This window comes from Somniosus microcephalus, chromosome 1 (assembly GCF_052327205.1).
Source record: "Somniosus microcephalus isolate GS21.2 chromosome 1, FLI_Smic_1.0, whole genome shotgun sequence".
Classification (NCBI taxonomy): Eukaryota; Metazoa; Chordata; class Chondrichthyes; order Squaliformes; family Somniosidae; genus Somniosus; species Somniosus microcephalus.
The window spans coordinates 262,000,135-262,014,728 of NC_140987.1; the positions used below are offsets into that span (position 1 = coordinate 262,000,135).

General features: G+C 48.4%; 1 protein-coding gene across 1 annotated transcript in view; it reads right to left on the minus strand.

Moving 5' to 3' along the window:
- The window catches only part of susd1 (sushi domain containing 1), a 296,951-nt gene that overhangs the window by 16,717 nt on the left and 265,640 nt on the right, over nt 1–14,594 (minus strand). The window lies entirely within an intron of this gene.

Here is a 14,594-nt window from a genome sequence, read left to right on the forward strand (position 1 = left end):
GTTCCCCTTAATATCTTGAAAACATCGATCAAATCACCCCTTAACCTTCTAAATTCCAGGGAATACAACCCTAGTTTGTGTAATCTCTCCTCATAATTTAACCCTTGGAGTCCAGGTATCATTCTGGTAAACCTACGCTGCACTCCTTAAATGTAAATAGGAACTTCAGCTTTAAGTTTCAGAAATCAATCTTGTAAAACAATCCAACCAATGCACTATAATTAGCATGGAACGAAAGTATTTCATTTAGTCAGACTTAATAAGAGCAGAGCAGCAGATTCCTGTACCAGGACTTTCCCAGCAGCAGCAGTTGGGAGTTGTCTTTTTTATCATTCCTGGGATGTGGGCTGATGTAATAAAACTCACTACACACTTGGTTTGAGCATAAAGCAAGGCTTTAATCAACTTGTTTCAGAACATGGAGGTCTAGTTGTACTTCACTAGTTCCCTGTCTTACAAAATGTCCCTGGAAAGCTGGGGCCGACGCCCGAGTATTTATACTCCTTGGACAGCGCTACCAGCTGGCCATCCAGTGTTATTTCACGAGTAGCTTCTTGATGAATGATGAGATTTATAATATGGGCGTCCCTGGCAAGGCCAGCATTTATTGCCCATCCCTAATTGCCCTTGAGAAGGTGGTGCTGCAGTCTGTGTGGTGAAGGTACTCCCACAGTGTTGTTAGGGAGCGAGTTCCAGGATTTTGACCCAGCGACGATGAAGGATCGGCGATGTATTTCCAAGTCAGGATGGTGCCTGACTTGAACGGGAACTTGGAGGTGGTGGTGATGCGACTGAGAGCGTTATCTGCAATTCACTTTCGGAGTGGCATGGCATTAGTCAAATTGGTGGTTTGAGCGAGTGGCTGAATAGCCTACTGACACTCGCTGTCTCGGCACGCACACATGTAGGAACAGGAGGAGGCCATTCAGCCCCTTGAGCCTGTTCCGTCATTCAATTAAATAATGGCTGATCTGCATCTTAACTCCGTCTACCTTGGCCATAAAGAAAGACGCCCTTAGCAGGCTACTAAAGTGGGATGTGTACCTACGGAACTGTAACCCAGGCAAGGGATTCAGTGCCTTCAGGATGGGGGGCAAATTGGCAGAGAGCAGGAGGAATCATTTTTTTAAAAAGCAGCTACTCAAAATGGCAGCTGTGGTTTAAGGGGGCTACAATTACCTTATGTGTCAGCCGTGGCTCAGTGGGTAGCACTCTCGCCTCTGAGTCAGCAGGTCATGGGTTCGAGACTTGAGCACAAAAATCTAGGCTGACACTCCAGTGAAGTACTGAGGGAGTGCTGCACTGTCGGAGCTGCTGTCGTTTGGATCAGACGTTAACCCCCGTCTGCCAGCTATTTAAAAGATCCCATGGTATTGTTTCGAGGAAGCGCCGGGGAGTTCTCCTTGATGTCCCGGCCAATATTTATCCCTCAACCAACACCACTAAAAAAACAGATTACCTGGTCATGATCACATTGCTGTTTGTGGGAGCTTGCTGTGCACAAATGGGCTGTTGCGTTTCCTACATTACAACAGTGACCACGCTTCAAAAGTACTTCATTGTCTGTAAAGCACTTTGGGACCTCCTGAGGTCATGAAAGACGCTATAGAAATGCAAGTCTTTCTTTTCATGCTTGACGACTCTTTCAAATATAAAATACACTCAGATTATTTTTTATTTCTTGAGAAAGCGTAATCAAGTGTAAAAAGAAAATAGTGTTGCACTTTGTGAAGGCTGACCTTTAATCTGCAGCAACCATTTCCGTGCTGTCTCTGAGGCTTTACACTGGGACATGACATTTCAAACTCAGCCTCCCAGCCTTACCCCCTCTCGTTTATTCACTGCACCACTGAAAGTTACATCAAGCAAACCTCAACAGCTGGCAGATGCTCAATGACACAGATGTTTGGAGTCAGTTGATTTTATGGGCTGGATTTTAATTCAGGGGCGGGCTGGGGTCGTGTAATCCACATTTCGTGTTATCCACCCGAATCTAAATCAATGTGGGAGATTGATGCGATTTTAACTAAATTGGCTAATTGAGTTCCAACGTGTGGGAACCCATGGCAAATGAGTTTTTCCAGTCTGAAAGTCGCCTCCGATGACGTCATCATTGCTGCTGCATTTAAGGTCTGCAACAAGCCGTGCTTCTTCTGCAGACTGCCAACCTTTTGGCCTTTCATGCTATAGGGACCTGGAGGAAGAATGGCCAGCCAGAGACCTAGGTCTGCTCCGTGGTTTGATGAGTTGCCCTGCAGGCTTTAGTAGAGGGAGCAAGAGCTCATAAAGAGGTGCTCTTCCCTTCTTCAGGGAGGAAGAAGCCTCCCCAGCAGACCAGGGCTGTGTGGATCCAGGTGGCAGAGGAGGTCAACTCATTATCAGTAACCCACAGAACCTGGATTCAGTGCAGGAAGAGATTTCATGAACTTCTGTGCACTGGAAAAGTGAGTATGAATTTCCCATCACCCTCAATCTGATCCCCATTGCCTTTCCTCACCAGCACTCAGCTTTAGCAATCTCTTCCTCCACATCCCACTTGACACTGACATCCATGCACCCTTACCCATTCCCTCTCTTTCTATGGTCACATTCACCTAACTATTCGACTATGCAGCCCTCACACTCCCTATCACTATGATGCTATGAAAACAACTGACAACACACAAGGAGGGCCCTTGGTTTTGCCACCTCATTCCATCTTTGTCTCCTTCTAAGTATCTATGCTATGGAATCTCTACACTCCTTCATTCTCACTCAACCTCCACTTGTCTCCCTCATTGCAGGAAAAGAGAGCTCACAATAAGTGAGAAAGAGCGAGGACAGGAGGAGGGCCACCCTCAGTAGCCCAGCTCACCCCCTGGGAGCAGGCGGTCCTGGAGATCGTGGGAGTAGAGGAAGATGCGCAAGTGGGGGACGGACAGAGGGATGCATCACAGCAAGCTGGTGACAGAATAGTTTTCCATCTCTCTCACTGACATTGCATGAGTCGCTGATAATGATTCTGAAGCTCTAACAGATGGACTAATGATCATCTGCAATATGCAATGTGCATGTAACCTTGGTATCACATCTCTGACTCTTTCCTTTACTCCCCCACAGGACCATCGCAAGCACCCGTCCCCACTAGCCAGGAGGAAGAGCCTGAGCCTCAAGACTCCTCAGAGGAAGCTGCAACCTCCGAGGGTGCAGCGTCAGCAGAATTCAGCGCACCCAGCACCAGCGCAGACACTCACACCTCGGTGGGACCTTCGGGACATAGAGTAGTGTTGTCACCTGGTATATCACAGCTCACAAGTGAGCATCAGCAGATTGTGGAGACAGGGACAGCAGTGGAGAGTCCTAGTCGGAGGGCGCAGGACTCTCCCAGCTCGGCTCAGCTGCATGTCGAACCTCTGCCTCTGGGTCCATCCATAAAATCAGCGGTGCTGGAACTCCAGGAACAGATGCAGGAGTCTCTGGCAGGTTTTGTCTCCAGGGTCGCTGAGTGTGGAGCGAATGGAGGAGTCCATAGCGAACATGAGCAGAGCCTTTGTGGAGTCATTGGCGCATGAATGCATCACCATGGAAAGGATGGCAACCTCCATGGAGGTGATAAGTCGCCAGAGTGCAGAAAACATGGTGAGTGTTCAGAATAGAATGACATCTCTGGAGGAGCGATGGTCATCTATTGAACAGAGAAACCAGACCTTCATGGAAGTCCTTCTGAGTAGGACTGCCAGTGCAGATACTGGTCCCCATGGCCCCCCTGATGTGCAGCAAGGTGCTCTCAAGCCACTTGCAAGCGCTGAAGGGGACCTGACCCATGAGAGGGAAGTTGGTGGCAGACATCAAGGAAGTGGAGGCTCCTCTCCAAGTGCTCACACTTCCATGCCCCTGCAGAGCCCTCGGTCAGAGCCCCACCAGAGTCCACACCCATCTGAGATCGTCGTCTCAACCCTTGTATAGCCGCAGGAGCAGCAGACTGTTGCCGAGCCCTCACAGGTTCGCAACCCCAGAGGATGCCCGCCAAAGGTGTCGAGACAGGAGCAGCAGGAAAGTGAGCAAGGGGCCTCCACATCTGCTGAAGCCACAGGGGAAGCACCACGTAGGAGCACGCATAGAGAAAGATACTGCACAAATAGTCACAAGGGTAGTCACTTGGGTAAAATTTGATGTTTTCTGTGAAAAAGCCATCAGATGAATAATGTAAATAAAAAATCTGATGGCTACTGCTGTAGTTGTGGCGTGTGTCATTTCGCGAATGGGACTTTCACATTGAGGGCTTAGGATTGCTTGCAATTGTCAGTATGCTGGTCAAATTGCTAGGAATCCGCTGGTCCTTGGCCATTGTCGATGCTCAACTAAGAAGCTGCGAGGCAAAAGTGCTTGATTGGCTAGCCTAAGCAAATCTGGCCAAGATCATCATCATCCTCATCATCATCTTCCTCCTCCTCATCCTCCATCCTCCATCTCTACCATCCATCTCCATGTGACGAGCCACTTGGTCCTCAGTAATCTGCAAGCCACGATGCTGTGCCATGTTGTGAAGTGCACAGCAAACCATGACAATTCTGGAGACCCGGGCTGCTGAGTACTGCAGGGCTCCACCTGATCTAGCCAGGCATCTGAAGCGCATCTTCAGCAAACCAATGGTTTGCTCGATTATGGCTTTGGTGGACATGTGGCTGGAGTTGTAGCTCGCCTCAGCTTCGTTGGATGGTCTCCTCAATGGCATCATTAGCCACGTCTTCAGGGAATAGCCCTTGTCTCCAAGTAGCCATCCGTTAAGTTGGTCTGGCGGACTGAATAGCAGAGGCACACTAGACTGGCGCAGTATGAAGGAGTCATGGCAACTGCCAGGGTACTTGGCACAAACATGCAAAATTTCCTTCTTGTGGTCACACACCAGCTGAACGTTAAGGGAGTGGAAGCCCGTGCGGTTGACAAAAATACCTGGATTGCGATGGGGTGCCTTAAGGGCCACATGTGTGCAGTCAACGATGCCCTGCACCCTTGGAAAGCCTGCCAGATTAGCTAATCCAACCGCACGCGCCGTGACACTTGCTTGATCCTTGGTGAAATGGATGTGATCGTATGCGATGGCAAAGAGGGCATCAGTTACCTGCGTGATGCAAGTGTGTGCGGCCGCCTGGGAGATGCCGCTGATGTCTGCTGCTGATCCTTGGAATGAGCCTGAGGCAAAAAAGTTGAGTGCGGTGGTGACTTTGACGGCCACTGGTAAGGGTTGTCCACCTGGTCCCCTGGGCTCCAGGTCTTGTTGCAGCATTGCGCAGATGTCACCCACTACCTCTCGCGAAAGTTGGAGCCGCATTTGGCGCTGCTGCTCAGACATGTTGAGATAGCTGACCTTGTGTCTGTAGACCCTGTTTGGGGGGTATCTCCTGCGCCGACGGGCTTCCATGTGCTGGCCCCTTCTAGCCTGTGCAGCTTCAAGTGGGTGAGCAGCAGCTTGGCGCTCCTGTTGTTGCTGCTGCTGTTGGTGCTGCTGCTGTTGGTGCTGCTGTTGTTCCTGGTTCTGCTGGTGCCGCGGCTGGTCTTCGTCCTCATCTAATGTCCAGAAGGGAAGAAAATAAATGGCTCCCATGCTTCTGGTATATGCCTCAGTTGAGGAACCGCTCAGTGAAGGTGGCCAGAGGGGTTTCCCAGGAGGTCACACTGGAGATGGGTGTCAGGCTCCAAACTTCCACAGCTGTGGTTATGCCTTCTAAAAGTTCCCCCAGACCTGAGACTACAAAGTCCTGCCACCTGCAAATGATGGCTGATCAAATCTCCTCTTTAATGGTTGAGCTGCAGCCGATAGTCAGCAATCCAATTGTGCTCCCGCCAGGTTTCACCGTCGTGTTTCAGAACAGGCGTGTTTCACGTGGGAAAAGGGTTAAAATCACAAATGCCTTTCAAAATGGCATTATGGAGGCAATTTAGTGCTTGTTAAGGGCCTTAACGGCCTATCCCGCCTCTTGGAGGCGGGACGGTTAGACACGAATTAATGAAAATTGCTTGGAGGCGGGGTTGGGCCAGCATGCCAGTTTTTGCAATTTTAACCCCCCACACGCCTCCAATCCCGCCTCCACGGCCCAATGAAAATCCTGCCCTATGTGTCTGAAAAGACTGGCACAGGAAGACATTTTGAGGCAATGCTCACAGATGGAGACTCACGTTATAACTTTGATATCCTCAGAGTTTAATTTCAAATTATGTATAGCGGTAAAAAAACCTGTATCAAAATAGCTGCTACTATACTGAGCTGATTAATCAACATCAGTGACACTCTGCTAGCCAAAATGACCCACGAGAAGGAATTAATAAAAGAAAACAAAGAAAGACTTGCATTTATACAGAGCATTTCACCTTGGGTCGTCCCAAAGCACTTTACAGCCAATTAAGTACTTTTGAAGTGTGGTCACTGTTGCAATGTAGGCAACGTGGCAGCCCATTTGCGCACAGCAAGCTCCCACAAACAGCAATGTGATAATGACCAGATCATCTGTTTTTAGTGATGTTAGGTGAAGGATAAATATTGGCCAGGACGCCGTGGAGAACTCCCCTGATCTTCTTCAAAATAGTGCCCGTGGGATCTTTTACATCCACCTGAGAGGGCAGACAGTGTCTCGGTTTAACGTCTCATCCGAAACTAATGGTGATGGCAAACAGAATAGTTTGATAATACACAAAAGGAACAAACCTAGTACTGTCATTTTTTTTAAATTGCAATGTAGTTAATTAATTGACAAGGTGATGGCTCCTGTGATTTATAGGCTGATGTTATTTCAAATCCAAGTAATACAGGGCTTGGAAAATAGTTGTGGTTCTGACAGTCAATGCTTCCACCTTATTTTGCAACAATAGATTTCAACTGAGTGTCAAACTCCCATCTACACCTGGGTTTGTCAAATAAAATAAATTGTGCAATGATGTTCAAAGCGTCTTTTAATTTTCCTGAGGGCAGTGACTCGTGCTGATGTATAGTTCCATGGCCACTGGTTGCCATTTGTAATGTGCACCAGTAGCCATTTTTCAAAGCTGCGTATAGTGATACAACTATTCCCGGCCAGAATAGAGATGATTGGGTAATTTCCCCCCCCACCCACCCCACCCCCGTCAATCACTGCTGGGATTGATTTTACGCACAGAATTTGTATTATGTAACTATCCTCCACTCACTGCATTTTATTGGAGAAATAATCCTGCTATTATCAGGAGATGTTGCTGTAGATTTGGTCATGAGTTCTGTTTGCTGGGTAAATAGACTTTCTTGCTGAAAAATAGATGGTTTGCTGTGAGTCCTGCCATAAGTTCCGCCCAATCTCCAACTCATTGGTTGACACAGTGGTGTCAATAGACACTCCGATTTTTCATGTCAAAATGTAACCCCACTCCCCCCGCAACCCCCGAGTATCAGCTGGCAATCTGATTATGGGAGCCTGTTCTCAGTTAACATCTAAACACGTGCACTTCTAGCCAGGGCCACTGAATAGCGATCAAGAGCAGAACCTTGACTGACCTTGCTGTGCGCAAATTGGCTGTCGCGTTTTCTACATTAACACAGTGACTGCACTTGGCTGTGAGGTGCTTTGGAATGTCCCGAGGTCATGAAAGGCGCTATATAAGTGCAAGTCTTTCTTATTCTTTTTCTATGGACTAGCTGGGAGAAATCAGGAAGAGAACTGATCCCAAGCTTCGGGAGTGCGAACGATGCTGTTGCGTCAGTTCTCACACTGATCAGCTCACAGGTGGTGATTCGGATGCAACCAGGGGCAAGACGGTCCTCGTTGGTAGCTGCTGCATTAACGCCAACCCGTGCTACCATCACCGAGTCCATCTCCCCCGTCCCTTCGATTAATGTGGAGCCCGAGAGCGTAGAAGGCTGCTCTCCTGTTCCCACCCCGCACCCCCTGCCACCCAAGATACTGAGTGTAGTGTATGTGCTTTAAGTCAGAACTACTTTTTACAGCTCCTGTATACTGTAGTACTGGCAGTAACCACACCGGTATATAAGCTGTGCGCATGCCTCTGTACTCCAGTCTCGAGATTGCCCTCCTCCAGTAAAGACTTGTTATTTGTTTATGTACAGCATCCATGTCATTATTTATCCACTGAACCACGGATCTAACAGTGGCGACGAGTGTTGATGCGAATCTACCTGCAACATTAAAAAAAAAAGTCGAGTCCAGGAACACGGGTGTCGACCGCGAGCAACCACCCAGCAGTCAGGCAGAGATCCAACTTCACTGGGGAGGCTGTGGAGAGCCGGGCTTGGTTCCCCAGCCACAACGAGCAGTAAGAGACTGATGACAGGTCCAGAGCAGACCCTTCCCGAGCAGCGGCGGCTGGAGCCGACCGACGGCAGACAGAGAGAGCCGGGCAGCGTCGATGGGGTAAGAAAAAGGGTGAAGAGAGCAGGGCGTAGCCGGGGGTTGATCACCGAGCGGCGTCGAGGAAAAATACTGCAAAACCGGAGAGAGACAGGGTAAGAAACAGCCGGGTTCTAGACTGAGCGGCGTCGACAAATATCAAGAGAAGAACGTGCAGAGCACAGCCAGGGATCACGGGCTGATCAGGGTCCGCGGGGCAAAGCAAGGGGAGACGCCATTGAGCTGCGGAGAAGCAGGGAGAGCATGGGAGACGCCATTGAGCCACGGAGAAGCAGGGAGAGCGCGGGAGGCGCCATTTAACCGCGGAGAAGGAAGAGCGCGGGAGACGCAATTTTGCGAAGCCGCAACGGAGAAGACGGGCGAGTGCGGGAAGGAAGGAAAGCGCATGAGATGCCATTTTGTGCCAGCAGAGAAGAAAGGGAAGCGTGGGAGGCGCCATTGGTGATAGTTAACGCACAACCAAGGATGCCGAAGAGTGGCAGTACCTCTACGTTCGACAATGAAGTCGAAGATTGGGTGACATATGTGGAACGTATTGAGGTGTACTGCAGGGCGAATGAAGTGCCAGATGCTAATAAAGCACTGGTTCTGTTAAATTCCATGGGTGCAAAAACTTATGGGTTACTGCGAAATCTAATAACCCCAGAGAAGCCGGTGAACAAGAATTTTGAAAGCATAGTAGAAATCCTACAGGACCGCTTAAACCCCACACCACTGCTGATAGCAGAACGATTTAAGTTCCATAAAAGGAACCAACACAAAGACGAAAGCAATGCTGAGTACCTAACGGAACTGCGCAAGCTATCGAAATACTGCCAGTTTGGAGCGGGACTAGCAGACACGTTAAGGGACAAGTTTGTGTGTGGGCTACAAAGTGAAGGAACCCAGAAACGGCTTCTATCAGAAAAGGGCCTTACGCTGGACAAAGCTTTCAGTATGGCAGTATCACACGAAGCAGCCGCAAGGGGTGCTGCAGAGATACAACGGAGACCGCAAGAATATGGCACCAACGAAATGACCTATGGAACAGGGAAGTGCTATCGCTGCGGCAGAACACATGACCAGAAAGATTGTTGGTTCAAGGACCAAGTGTGCAGACAGTGTGGGAAAGCAGGACACATAGCAAGAGTCTGCAGGTCTGGGAAGAAAACCAACAGTAAGAAATCTCCACAGGAGAAGTACAAAAAGGTACACCAGGTGATGGACAGTGGTTCAGACGAACAGAAAAGTGACACAGACTCCGGAAGCAAGGAGCTGGGTTGTCTGAAACTATATAATGTAACCGAAATGGAGGATCACCAGACTATCTGGGTTACACTCAAGATAGACAGAGTCCAAGTGGAAATGGAATTGGACACAGGGTCAGCTCTAACAGTCATAAATCAAAGAGACTACAAGCGGCTATTTTCACACATACCCTTGAAAGCTACAGAGATTGTCTTGAAGACGTATACAGGGCAAAAAGTCTACCCCAAAGGAAAAATAAGGGTGAAAGTGACATATAAAGGTCAGGAAATACCTAAAATGGATATATATGTATTGCCAAATGGAGGACCACCACTGCTAGGACGTGAATGGATCCGGAAGATACATTTAGATTGGCATTCCATACAGGCACTGAAGGTGGAGGCCAAAAAGGATGACGACGTCACACCTGGACGACTGTCAAAAATGCTAACTGACGCAAAAGAAGTGTTCCAGGAGGGACTAGGAACACTAAAAGGAATAACAGCAACAATTAAAATAGAGGATAATGCAAGCCCAAAGTTTCTGAAGGCCAGACCAGTGCCTTATGCGATCAGACCAGCGGTTGAAGCAGAGCTGGAAGGGTTGGAACGTTCAGGAGTACTGTCCAAAGTGGACTGGAGCGAGTGGGCTACACCCATCGTTCCTGTAATGAAGAGGTCGTTGAGTAATACGCCTGGGGAACCAAAGAAGGTCCGCATCTGTGGGGTTTTATGGTGACAGTGAACCCAGTCCTTCACACGGTGCAATATCCGCTTCCACGAATTGAGGATATTTTCGCCTCGCTATCTGGTGGTAAACGCTTCACAAAAATTGATCTAGCCCAGGCGTACTTGCAAATGGAGGTAGAAGAAGCTTCGAAACATTACCTTACGATCAACACCCATAAAGGTCTCTATCAATACAACCGGCTGGTGTTTGGAGTAGCCTCGGCTCCGGCTATCTGGCAAAGGGCGATGGATCAGGTCCTGCAAGGGATTCCAGGGACCCAGTGTTATTTGGATGACATCTTGGTCACGGGCGAAAATGACGGTGATCACCTCGCTAACTTGGAGAAGGTGCACGCCAGATTAAAGGAATATGGGCTACGAGCTAATCGCCATAAGTGCGAGTTTTTCAGAAACAGATCTCATATTGCGGCCACGTCATCGATGAAGAGGGGTTACATAAGTCCCCTGACAAGATGGAGGCAGTAGTCAAGGCTCCAGCACCGGAAAATGTGTCACAACTGAGGTCGTTCCTCAGGCTGGTAAACTATTACCACACGTTCTTACCAAATTTGTCTATGGTATTACACCCGCTGAACACCCTACTGCAAACAGGGGTACCATAGAAGTGGGATGACGAACGTAGACGAGCTTTCCAGGAGTGTAAAGAATTGATCACATCAAAAGAGGTGTTGGCCCATTTCAACCCAGCACTACCAATTCGTTTGGCATGTGATGCATCACCCTACGGCATTGGAGCGGTGCTGTCGCACAAATTCCCGGACGGTTTGGAGAGGCCAGTAGCCTTTGCGTCTCGGTCACTAACCTCAGCCGAGCGCAACTACGCCCAGATTGACAGGGAAGCCCTCAGCCTAGTATGGGGAGTAAAAAAATTCAACCACTATCTGCATGGACAAACGTTCACCTTGCTGACTGACCACCAACCACTTGTCTCCATCTTTAATCCTAAGAAGAGCGTGCCAGTAATGACTGCACAGCGATTACAAAGATGGTCCCTGTTTCTAGGGGCGAATCAATATGAAATAGAATATAAAGGCACGAGACAGCATGGGAACGCTGATGGGCTATTGCGCCTGCCACTTCCTACTGCGGAGGAAGCACCAGCAGTGGACCCTATCGAGATATTTTATTCGTCGATAATTGAACGATTGCCAGTAACAAACGCGGATATAGAGAAGGAGAACTGCAATGATCCGACGTATATGAATTGACGGTGAGGGGATGGCCAACACATGGCGACTCACTGTTGCCAGCATTCTCATCCAGAAGAGAACAGCTGTCAGTATGCCAGGGGACAGTGATGTGTGGATCCAGAGTGGTGATTCCACCCAAGTTAAGGGAGAGAGTGCTAAATGAGCTACATGAAGGTCATCTGGGGGGAGTGAAAATGAAAAGCCTAGCTAGGGCTTATGTGTGGTGGTCGGGAATCGATCAACAAATCGAAGACCTAACTAAGAGCTGCTTAGGATGCCAGAAGGTCCAAAATGCACCACCACATGCCCCTCTACACCCATGGGAGTGGCCCTCCTCTCCATGGCAACGGGTGCACATTGATTTCGCTGGTCCATTCATGGACTCAATGTTCTTAATAGCAGTGGATGCTCATTCAAAGTGGCCTGAGGTGATAAAGATGTCTTCAACCACTACAGAGAAAACGATTGCAGTCCTACGGACCATATTTGCCAGAAACGGGTTGCCAGAGCAGATCTGCTCTGATAATGGACCACAGTTTGTGTCCGATGAGTTCCAAAAATTCATGAAAAGGAATGGGGTAAGGCATTACACATCCGCCCCGTATCATCCAGCCACCAATGGATTGGCTGAGAGGTTCGTACAAACCTTTAAGAAGGCGATAAAGGCCATGTGCGACGAGGAAATTCCACTACAGCATAAGATGGACAATTTCTTATTAGCCTACCGAAACGCAACACATGCAGTTACCAACCAGACCCCGGCCATGATGTTCTTTAACCGAAGGTTGAGATCTCGTCTGGACTTGCTCAGACCAAATGTGCGAAGAAATGTTGAGGACAAACAATTCCAGCACATCAATGAGAAGCCGACAAGGAGCTTCAATGTAGGGCAACCAGTCTTGGCCCGTGACTATCGAACAGAGAAGTGGCAACCCGGAACAATATGTACAAGGCAGGGGCCATTAATGTACACAGTGGATGTCGGGGAGAACATTGTGAGACGCCACGTCGATCAGATCTTAGCATCACAGGAATGCGTCAACCCCATGTCTCGAGTACCTGGGGATGAACCCGACATACCGGTAGCATCTACTTCAGACCCAGTAGCAGTGGAACCCGATGAACTACCCGATGAAAGGGGGTCAGAATCGCCTCTGCACCAAGAACAAGAACCTCCGGGAAGGCGCTATCCCGAAAGGGTCAGGAAGCCGCCCCAAAGACTGAATCTATAAATGGACTTTTGTTATTGAATGTACATGTAAAAATGTAATTGTTATTTGAATATTAAGGGGGTATTATTAATCTAAAAAGGGAGGAATTGTAGTGTATGTGCTTTAAGTCAGAACTACTTTTTACAGCTCCTGTATACTGTAGTACCGGCAGTAACCACACCGGTATATAAGCTGTGCACATGCCTCTGTACTCCAGTCTAGAGATTACCCTCCTCCAGTAAAGACTTGTTATTTGTTTATGTACAGCATCCGTGTAATTATTTATCCACTGAACCACGGATCTAACACTGAGCACAAGCGAATTTAGAGCCACCTTGACCCCAAGAACCAGCGTCGCTGTGTCTGCTACCAGCCCTTGCCCCACCTCCTGTCACAGTGGTCACACCAAGACAGAAACACAACAATAGGAAGTGGAACGCGACCAGCACTTAGTTACAGGAAAGGTAGGCATGGTGGAGAAAGAGTTTCAAGTTCAATATGGAAATAAAGAGTATTGGAACGCTGCAAATGGTGGTTCTTAAAATCATACAATGAGGCCATTGGGCCCATTGTGCCTTTGCCGGCTCTTTGAAAGAGCTATCCTATTAGTCCCACTCCCCTACTCTTTCCCCATAGCCCAGCAAATTTTTCCTATTCAAGTATTTATCCAGTTCCCTTTTGAAAGTTACGACTGAATCTGCTTCCACCGCTTTCAGGCAGTGCGTTCCAGATTATAATAACTTAGTCTCCTTGCTCAGAGTTCTGTCTCTTTTTTTTGTTATTGGTGAAGGTTGGCGAAGGCAGAGCTATAGGATTTTTGGTTTGAGGTGGGTGGGGGAGGGGACAGACAGATCGACGTCAAATGCATTGACTGTGTCTTCCTTGGAGCGATGCATTCATTATTTGAGTTATTCAACGGTGTTGTGCTGACGTACTGATACTGGCTGAGTCCCCCATCGTTCAGCCTGCACTTTACCATTTGTTACAATGTTTATTCTTCCCCTTTAACTCATAACTTCAACCTTTTTAAGATTGCTGAATGCATCAACACAAAATTTAAATGATGAGCTCACTGCTAGAAGATCAAATTAGCTGAGATGAAGGCAGTAAAATATTCACTGCCAACAATAAACTCCAGGATACGATAAAAACATGCCCACTAATTTGATGAACTGCATTCCTTTAGGCATACTGCAGCACATCATTTCAAGAGCACCCATATCATTAACCCGAGAATATGATCGGCAGGCAGATAAGGACTCAAATAAATGCGTAGTTCCAATTTTTCTGTCATTGTTGGGGCGTTGGAATGCTTACAGACAGGAAATGGGCCATTTTGAACTATTAAAGGATCAACTAATCATCACATAAGCTTCCCCAGTGTGATGAAGCATGCTCGTCAGCTATTCCAACGCTCTCCTGGCTGCCCACCCACCTTGCACCCTCCATACACCTGAGCTCACTCAAAACTCTGCTGTCCGTATCCTAAGACCCGTTCACCCATCACCCCTGTGCTCAATGACCTACATTGGCTCCCAGTCCAGCAACGCTTTGATTTTAAAATGCTCATCCTTGTTTCCAAATCTCTCCATGGCCTCGCCCTCTCCCTGGGCTGGATTTTCATGGGGAACACAGGTTGGGGGTGGAGGGGGAGCGGATGGCTCCGATGCGGGTGGGAAACCCGGGAGAACTCCCTGCTAGAAGGAAGATCGGAGCCTCTCCAGCTCTCTCCGCCTTTAAGACGCTCCTTAAAACCTACTTCTTTGACCAAGCTTTTGGTCACCTGTCCGAATATCTCCTTATGTGGCCTGGGGTCAAATTCTGACTGATAACGCTCCTGTGAAG